This window comes from Hippopotamus amphibius, chromosome 11, assembly GCF_030028045.1.
Source record: "Hippopotamus amphibius kiboko isolate mHipAmp2 chromosome 11, mHipAmp2.hap2, whole genome shotgun sequence".
NCBI lineage: Eukaryota > Metazoa > Chordata > Mammalia > Artiodactyla > Hippopotamidae > Hippopotamus > Hippopotamus amphibius.
The window spans coordinates 92442853-92451673 of NC_080196.1; the positions used below are offsets into that span (position 1 = coordinate 92442853).

Below are 8821 nucleotides of genomic sequence, written 5' to 3' on the forward strand. Positions count from 1 at the left end.
GTTTATTTCTGGGACTTTCCATTTAATACTTTCCAACTGTAGTTAACTGTGTAACTGAAACTGCGGAAAGCTAAATCACGGATAAGAGGGGACTACCATACCTAGGCCCCACACTAGAGAATTTTATTTAATTGGTCTGGGGTGGAGACATAGAGCTGACATTCTTAACACCTTCTCCGGCAATTCCAAAGTGCATTTAGGATGAGCCCTACAGCATGAATCATCCTGAGGTCCCTTCTCGTTCTGACAGGCTGAGTCTCCACAATGTTCCTCCCCGAGAGAAAGCAACTGACCCATTTGAAGTCAAAGCTCCAAAGTGCCTTTAGCGGAGAAAAGTCTGAAAACCCCTTTTTCCTAAATTAAAATCTGCAATATTTCTCCTTGGAGGGAGACATGTGACTGACCAGACCACAGAGAAGTTGGCTTGGAAAATAGCCCAGACACTTGTTTCAGCCATTTCAGTGACACTTTGGAGGGCTGCTCAGTGGTTTGTCCATGGTGTCTGCCTGTGTCCTAGACACAGGCGAAAACCTGTCCTTGTGTTTACTGTGCACCTTGCCATCTCCCTGTTATCAGTATCTAGATTCAGAGAGAGACCCAGACTTTTGTTACTGATGGACGCTCTCAGTTCTGTGTTTTAGTCCCACCTTCACCTCTGCCCAGCCTTTAAAAAGGGCTCCCATTCTGTGAACAGCAGGATTGGTTCTAACTTTTGAGCCTGACTCAGCCATAAAGTAGCTGCATAACCTTGAAGAGGCACCTTTTCCTCTTTGGGCCTCCATCTTCTCATCTTTTACATGTGTAGCTCCAAAGTGTCTCATAGGTGAAATGCCCTATATTAATGAAATTTTGTGAAACCTTGCTCCTCCATCCAGAATATTAAGCTGAGCTGCTTTTCTGAGGCAAGATGGACTCCAGGCTGTCGCCCACTGATTGTGCTCATTGATAGCGGAGGTGGGTTTGGAGAGACCATCTTTCCAACTTGGTCAACCTCAAAAGAACCGTCAGGCTTTTCCACCCGCCCCGTCGACAGCACACCCAGCTTTGAAGCACTTAGCGCGAGGGCTGCTAGGTGGCGCTGTTCCCTCAGATTTCCAGGGTGTCTACGTTTCAGCAGATGGCTGCCGGAGGAGAATTAACAATTAATGTCCACTGTATCAGCCAGAGCCCGCAGAAAATATGTTAAACTCCAAGCAACTACAGAGAGCTGAGATTGCTCAAAGACGTGCTGCTGCCAGCCTGGTTCTCTGATGGCCAAGAATGTAATCATACACAGCCTGTCCCGCCCACAAATTGGTCCCACAAACAAGTGACATTAATAACAAGGGTAAATAAGGAATATTATAATAAATGATTTGTATGCTTGTTTTCGTAGCCTTATTACATTTTATTTTGGAACTTTTCCCTGTATATAATAGCTAGAAAATAATTGCCACTGGGCAGGAAGGTAAACCAATTCTTATGCGAGCTCACTTTCCAGCAGCTTAAAAACTGAAACCACCAAGTGAGATACATGGCTTTTTCCCTGGATCCATATGGACGCTTATAGGGTATCCCAAACGGGGGCGCAAGGGCTGTGATGGCAGGCCGAAGAGACCTCTTGTGTTTTCCTGACTTTTCCTTTTCTATAAAAAGGCCTTTTGAGTCAAGGACTGAAGCACTGCTGTTATCACTCTCTTGGTCAAAAGCAAAGATGTCCTTCGTCACACAAGGAGCCAGGGAAGGCAGGAAGAGGGAAGGGCAAAGAGGTCGTTTGGCCCACTTTTAGCTCTGTTTCTTGCATTTCTCCCCTTTAATGTTTGTCAACTTCATTATCATTATTTCCAGTGGTGCTTTTCCACTGAAAGGTGAACTCCTCCTGAATAGCAGACTTTGAGGGGATGAGGGTGCCAAAAGTTCTGCTTCCCTGCCTGTCTGTCCCCCGTGACCTTTTTTCTTGTAGAAATGGCCATAGTGAGGGGCAGTGAGAGGCGCAGTGTCCAGGAGGGTTAGGAGAACCACAAGGCAGTTCTGTCTTGCAGGCCAGGGGCATGCTTTGAAATATAAAATATCTGCACCTCCAGAGTGCCCTCCCCCTCCCTCACTGGCTCCTGACCTCTCCCTTTCCCAGAAACAGCAATTCGTCAAAATTAAATCATCGGTGGCCTCACCCTCCCTCTGTCACGCCCTTTGTAGCTCACGTTTGTAGGCTGGGGAGACAGAAAGAATGAAACCCAGGCATTTTCTACATGCTTGCCTTCTAGTTTAATTCTACCTTTCGTGAATTCATGGTGTGCATTGTTTAGATTTAGAAAAATGTTCCCAGTGCCAACTCCTCTGGTGTGCACCTAAAAAGAAAAAGTCATTTTCAATCAACAGCATCAACAACTCAGATTCCGGGCGGGTGGAGCGGATTCTTGGGGCAGGGGCTCCACCACTGGGAAACAGAGCATCTCCCCTCCTGGCAGGGAAAAGCGATGCTCCTTGACCCCAGGCACCAATTACTATTTTAACCATCCTCCCCCACAGCCCCAGAGGCAGCTGGAGAGGAAACCACACGCTGGGACTTCCCACCGCGCCTGGCGGGCTCCCTAAGGCTGCCAGGCATTCGTCCATCTGGTGAGGCCTCCGGAGCAGGGGGCCTAATTAGGCATCATCTGGCCACCTGAGAAGGCCCGGTGGGCCTCCCCTGGCTCCCCTTTCTCCAGGCAGGACTCCACTCTCCCAGCTGTGGATCTCTGGAGCTTGTTTGGTTGAGCAGCTGCCCCGGCTAATTATTGGATAGCAGGGTCCCCAGGTGGCTGCCTCAGATTGGAAGGGGTGGGCAGAGAGAGGGCCGAGGAACATAAAGGGACAGAGAGGGGACAATACGAGGGGTGGTCAGAGAGGGGTCAGAGGGAGAAGAAACAGAGAGCATTAGCTGAGCATCGCAGTTCAAATCTCTAGAGCTGGAAGATGAGCTGAGCTGAACTGCAGCAGGAGAGCGGCTCCCATGGGGGGCCCCACCCATGAGAGAAGCCCCCGTCCCCCTATTCCCACCCCCACCTCCCACCACACCATGATATTCTCTCTTGCTGCCCTTTGCTGCCCTCTTAGCACCGGGGTCTAACCTCTTAGTTCAGGGTCTAACCAATAGTTTTTCACTAGGAGAACATGGCCTTACAGCCCTACTTTGGGGATGAGGCTGTGGAAAGAGGATATTGTTAGGCTCAGAATTATTCTTTGCTCCTGTTGGACTTCTAGGCATGCGGGTGTGTCTATGTTTTAAGATGTTTTACACCCTGGGGTCCCTAAACCATTGCAGGAGTCCGGAGAGTTGGACAGTTGCTGATATGCAGGCCGGGCTCTGTTCATCACTTCTTAGGCATTTTCCCTTTGTCTTCTGGGCAATCATGCCCTCGGGGGAAGACCTATGACGGGTGTCAAGATGACAAAAATATTGGGACAAGCTTAGGGGAAGCAGATGGAAAGTAAAACCACCCATTGTTGTATTGGCAAAAGAGGCAACCTCCAGGTCTCTGACGGCCTGCTGTCAGTTTGAACCCCTGCTTGCTGGAAAGCTGGGCTGAGCCACCAAAACACTTAATTCTATAGTTTTTCTCTCTTGTAATGTAGGATCGTTTGAAGCAATAAGATTCTGTTGAGTTGGGGGAGTATCTGTGGACTAGGTCAAAATGAAGCTTAATTTCTGGTCCTAGTATATCTGGCGTTTTGACCGTGGGTTACTCATGGTGTTTCCTCACTCCCCCAATGTTCCCATTGGAAAATGTAAGAGAGCACTTCTTTTAGTGTGCTAGAAGTTACCATTCTCTGAGTGTATTAGAGGTTAGAACGTTATGTTCCTATATTTGGTTTAGCAGGACTCAAAGGGGAATGGCTTTCTCCCTATCTACCCACCCCTCCCCAAACTGCCACAGTGCGATTTTTTTTAAAAGGATGTCTAACCCATTTCAGAACATTAATTTATTAATTTATCACTTTTTTGGCTGCGTCGGGTCTTAATTGCAGCATGCAGGGTGGTGCATGGGCTCTTTGTTGCAGCTCGCAGGCTTCTCTCTAGTTATGGCACGGGCTTGGTTGCCCTGCAGCATGTGGGATCTTAATTCCCCAACCAGGGATTAAACCGACATCCCTTGCATTGTAGGAGGGACTCTTAACCACTGGACCCCCAGGGAAGTCCCTACAGGGTGATGGAAGGCAGTTTCCCTCTACGGAAGGAAAACTGGTGTATGGAGAACAGCTGTTTCGAGACTTGTGTGCCCCAAACAACAGAAGGGCGGGCTGTACAGATGCACACAAGTTGTTGACAGCTGTAGCAAGAATTGGAAGGGTGGTGGGACTTTCAAGGTGGCAGGAAAATAATCTCAGTAAGATTTTGAAGACTTGTCTGCGTCTCTCAGAAGCGTCTGCACATCCTTGTGAATCTAGGACTGACATGGGACGCCTAAGCCTCGGACATTCAGATCTACCAAAGGAGACTCACAAGGGCGACCAGCTCTTTCCAGAGCACTCAAATCCTTTGATTCCATTAGTTGTGGGCTGTGGTCACCTTTGGCTTCTCCAAAGGGCCTCTGGGCATAAATTGCAGGGACACAGAATGAAACAAGTAGAAGCAGAGAGGGGAGCAAATGAAGGGAATATTCCTACTAATAGGTGTCTGCTTTCAACTGGGTGTGCAATGGTGAGAAGTTGAATTTTTTTCAGTTTTAGACTACGGGTCATTATTTTAAAGTACAATGGAGCCAAGAGAAATCTTAGAGGATAATTGGTACTGTTTTCTGCAGGTCACCAAGTACCGCAGCCGCTTTGTCCTCGAGCTCCGATAGAAAATGACTGAATCTTTAATTAAAGCCTAAAGATTCTGCAGAAGGATTTTTGAGCCTCCAGGGCTGATCTGGCCCAGCATGTCACTGTAGTGGGCACCTCTCCAGTGTCCTGGAGGATGAAAACCAATCCTCTGCTTGACTAACCCCCAACAAAAGTTGCCCAGTGCACCCCATTGTGGGCAGTTCAAGGGCTTAGAGACCTGTTCCTTATTTTGAGCTGAAACCTGCTTTCTTGAAACTTCTGCTCACTAATCCTAGTTCTTCCCACTGGAACTACATGGGATAAATAGAATCCCTTTTTTAGATAAAAGCTCTTCAGATAGTTGAAGTTGGTGATCACATTGCCTAAGTCTTCCTTTGAACAAGATACACATTCCAAGTACCACATGGTATCACCTCCCTCACCCACTGTCCTACTGTGGACGTCATCTGGGCTTTAAGCATTTGTATCAGTCAGACTCCAGAAAGGAAGGTAGAAATACTCTCAATATTTCCAGGAGAGAGAAATTAACATAGCAGCTTTTCACATAGCTGCAGAAGGACAGAGAGGGCAAAAAGGTAAATGTGAGATAATCCAGACATTCGTAACTACAGGAAGAAGCTGCCATTCCTAGAGGTGGAGAATGAAAGAGAGGAAGTGTCCCAGAGCTAGAATCACAGAGGAGGGCCACCCAGGGGGCCATGGCGAAGGTCCCCGGGCCATGCCGGATCCTTTGGAGGGGTATCGTCTTACTGATGCTGGGACCGCCATGGCTGCCTTAGCACTCTTACTGTGCTTGCAGCCAACAAAACCCCTTATTTACATAAACCAGGTGAGGCCAAACCTGTATTTTTGAAAATGAGTGTTTGACTGAAGTCCAGGTCTTTAGTGGGTCTATTTTTTTCTTTCTTTTCCCACACACTGCCCCTTTCTTCTATAACCGTGCCTCTCCTTCTCCCTTGGGGACACTGCTCTCCTCCATCCACATGACCCCAATAGTCCCAGTCACAGGGCGGGGCACATGAGACAAGACTTGAAACTTGGACAGAGACACGAAGGGACAGATGGCCAGTGGAACTGAAGCTATTGATGGCCCTTCCTACAGAAGCTGTGTCTGGGTTTTTTACTGAGATCCCTGGAGCTACTCTGACCATGGGCCTTCCCAAGACCTGATTGTTTGCTTCTTCTGCTGTTGAAAGCAATACCCAGTAGCCTTCCTATAATGTCCTTTCTGGCTTAGTCAGCCAGGGTTTATTTTTATTACTTACAAAGAACCTGGAATGATATGCCGTCTTTACCTGTATTCCCAAAGGCGAGAAGACAACATCTGGCTTGGTGGAGATGTAGCAAATATTGACTCTAAAACCAGCCTCCATCTTTCTGTCCTCACAACATTAGAAGCACAGTGAATTATTGCCAACCTGGAAAGTAAACCTCTCATGGAGAACTGAAGAGATCCATCCTTATTGCTATAGAGTTCCAAAATCTGTGATGCAGATGAATGTATGGAAATCAGGCCTGGAAAAGGATTTTGATGTGACTGCTTTGATTTGGTCATATCAAAATGGGTGCATCAAAATATAAACACATCTTTTTTCATGCCCTAGTAACGTGAATAATGAATGTCGCAAAGCCTCATCTCACCCCTGAATCTGACCTTATTGCCCCTCTAAAATTCACTCAGAAGTGGGATGAAGATCAGGAAGTGAGTATGTATGTAATTATGTTAATTGGCACTTGAGAAAAATTCTTTAAAATTACATTGTTTTACCAGGCTGTCAAAATATCTTTAAAACAGTTGCATCAAATATTATGTAGCTGGTTTCTGTGTATCTATGAGTCATAGAAAATGTACCAAATATATGATTTTTGCAAGAAGAGCCTGCCTCCCACCCCTTACCACACAGTACGATTATTTGGGCAGAATTGAGTTCATCAACAGCATACACATTCAGTCATTCAACTAGTTAAACAGCTTCTTTACTTACCTGACATTCAGTCCATGTTTATCCACATTGTCCATAGGGATAGCTTGACAACGGCATCTTGAAATCTTGACCCAGGAAAGTGTTGACTTACCTTGATGACGTCTCAACCCAGAAACAAGACTTCTTTGGTAAAGCTTGTTTTATAAGAATGATATTGGCACATGTAATTATGTTTAATTATGATCTTTTAAACACTAAAAGATATTTACTCTTTTAAAAATTGGCCAGGTCTTGATTTCCATTAGGGAAGCCATAAAGGGAGGAGTCCCAGGAGGACCACTGACTGACTGCCCTTCTCAGCACCCGAAGCCCTGCCATGCTTGTCCTCCAAGGTAGCCCGACTAGGGCTCTGGCCACATGGTCACCCGCCCCTCAGTTCTGTTCATCTTTTGCTATGGGGGCCCCTGGCAATATGATGGAATGTTCTATGAATTTCATAGTTATTGCCTTAAACCCTCAAAGATAAATGAGTTTCCAGAAAATATTTAGAAAACCATTCATCTTTAGACAGCTCACTCTGATTTGGTTGGATTCTGGAGTGCAAAATCTGGAGGCAGAATGGATAAAGTGTTTCACGTTTGCAAATATGATAATGTTGCTCCTTGAGCTGAAGTTCAGAAAGGCTTGGCCAGGGGCTTCCCTGGTGGCGCATTGGCTAAGAATCTGCCTGCCAATGCAGGGAACACAAATTTGAGCCCTGGTCCAGGAAGATCCCACATGCCGTGGAGCAACTAAGCCCGTGAGCCGCAACTACTGAGCCTACACTCTACAGCCCTCGAGCCACAACTATTGAGCCCACGTGCCAAACTACCGAAGTCCGCATGCCTAGAGCCCGTGCTCCGCAGCAAGAGAAGCCACCACAATGAGAAGCCAGTGCACTGCAACAAAGAGTAGCCGCCGCTCTCCGCAACTAGAGAAAGCCCACATGCAGCAACGAAGACCCAACACAGCCAATAAATAAATAAATAAGTTTATCAAAAAAGAAAAAAAAAGAAAAGCTTGGCCAAAAATAAGGAATGCCAAAACAAGTTCTTACTCCAAATTTGGCTTTCATTGACAAGCAAGAGTTTGAGATTATTTACGGGCTACCATAGTGCAAAATAGAAAAAAAAAAAAAAAACCCAAAGGTGTCTACAAGCCAGTTATTTTCCAGATGAAACCTGGCAGACCAGCTCTGTGGGGTGACGTGTTTAAAATTGCAGTTGATGGACTTCCCTCATGGCACAGTGGTTAAGAATCTGTCTGCCAATGCAGGGGACACGGGTTCGATCCCTGGTCCAGGAAGAGCCCACATGCTGCAGAGCAACTAGGCCCATGCGCCACAACTACTGAGCCCATGTTCTGCAACTACTGAAGCCTGTGTGCCTAGATCCCATGCTCCACAACAAGCGAAGGCAGGGCAATAAGAAGCCCATGCACTGCAACGAAGAGTAGCCCCTGTTTGCAGCAGCTAGAGAAAGCCCACATGCAGCAACAAAGACCCAATGCAGCCAAAAAATAATAAAGTTCTCTTTAAAAAAAATTAAAAAATAAAATGGCGGTTGATGCCCATGTTGGTTTAGGCTACACAAAATTGGTTGGAGTTCTCCACCCAGAACACAGAGCACCCAGCAGAGTTCATGTTCTTTGGTGAAATGAGTGTGCAGATGTTCACGCAGCTGGAGAACACCAGCCTCATGAGGATCTCACACTTCTGGTGACTGGGAAAATGTTAACTACCAAGTGTCACAGCAAAGTATGCTTCTGATTCCTATGTCATTCTTACTGTTGAAATTGTTTTCTGCTGAAATGAGCATTTCATTAACTGCTCTAAGATGTGTCTGGTAAGGGGCTTAGATTCTCTCATAGAGTCTCGCTTTTATTTGAAGGAGGTTGTAAGTTAATTAGCTATGTCCCTTGCATTTCTGAAAGCCACCTCTGTCCTTTGTCACCACCACTTCAAGAGATACTTCTGTTAATTTTCCCCACGGCATTTCAGTATCTGTTATACATTAGAAACAGTTGCCACTACTTCATGATCTTCATTCTGCATGTGTTTCAAAATAGCT

The 8821-nt window shown here is 46.3% G+C and overlaps 1 pseudogene; it reads left to right on the top strand.

Moving 5' to 3' along the window:
* Nucleotides 1–7089: 7089 nt before the first annotated feature.
* LOC130830929 (protein NipSnap homolog 3A-like) lies at nt 7090–8600 on the top strand (annotated as a pseudogene).
* Nucleotides 8601–8821: the final 221 nt, after the last annotated feature.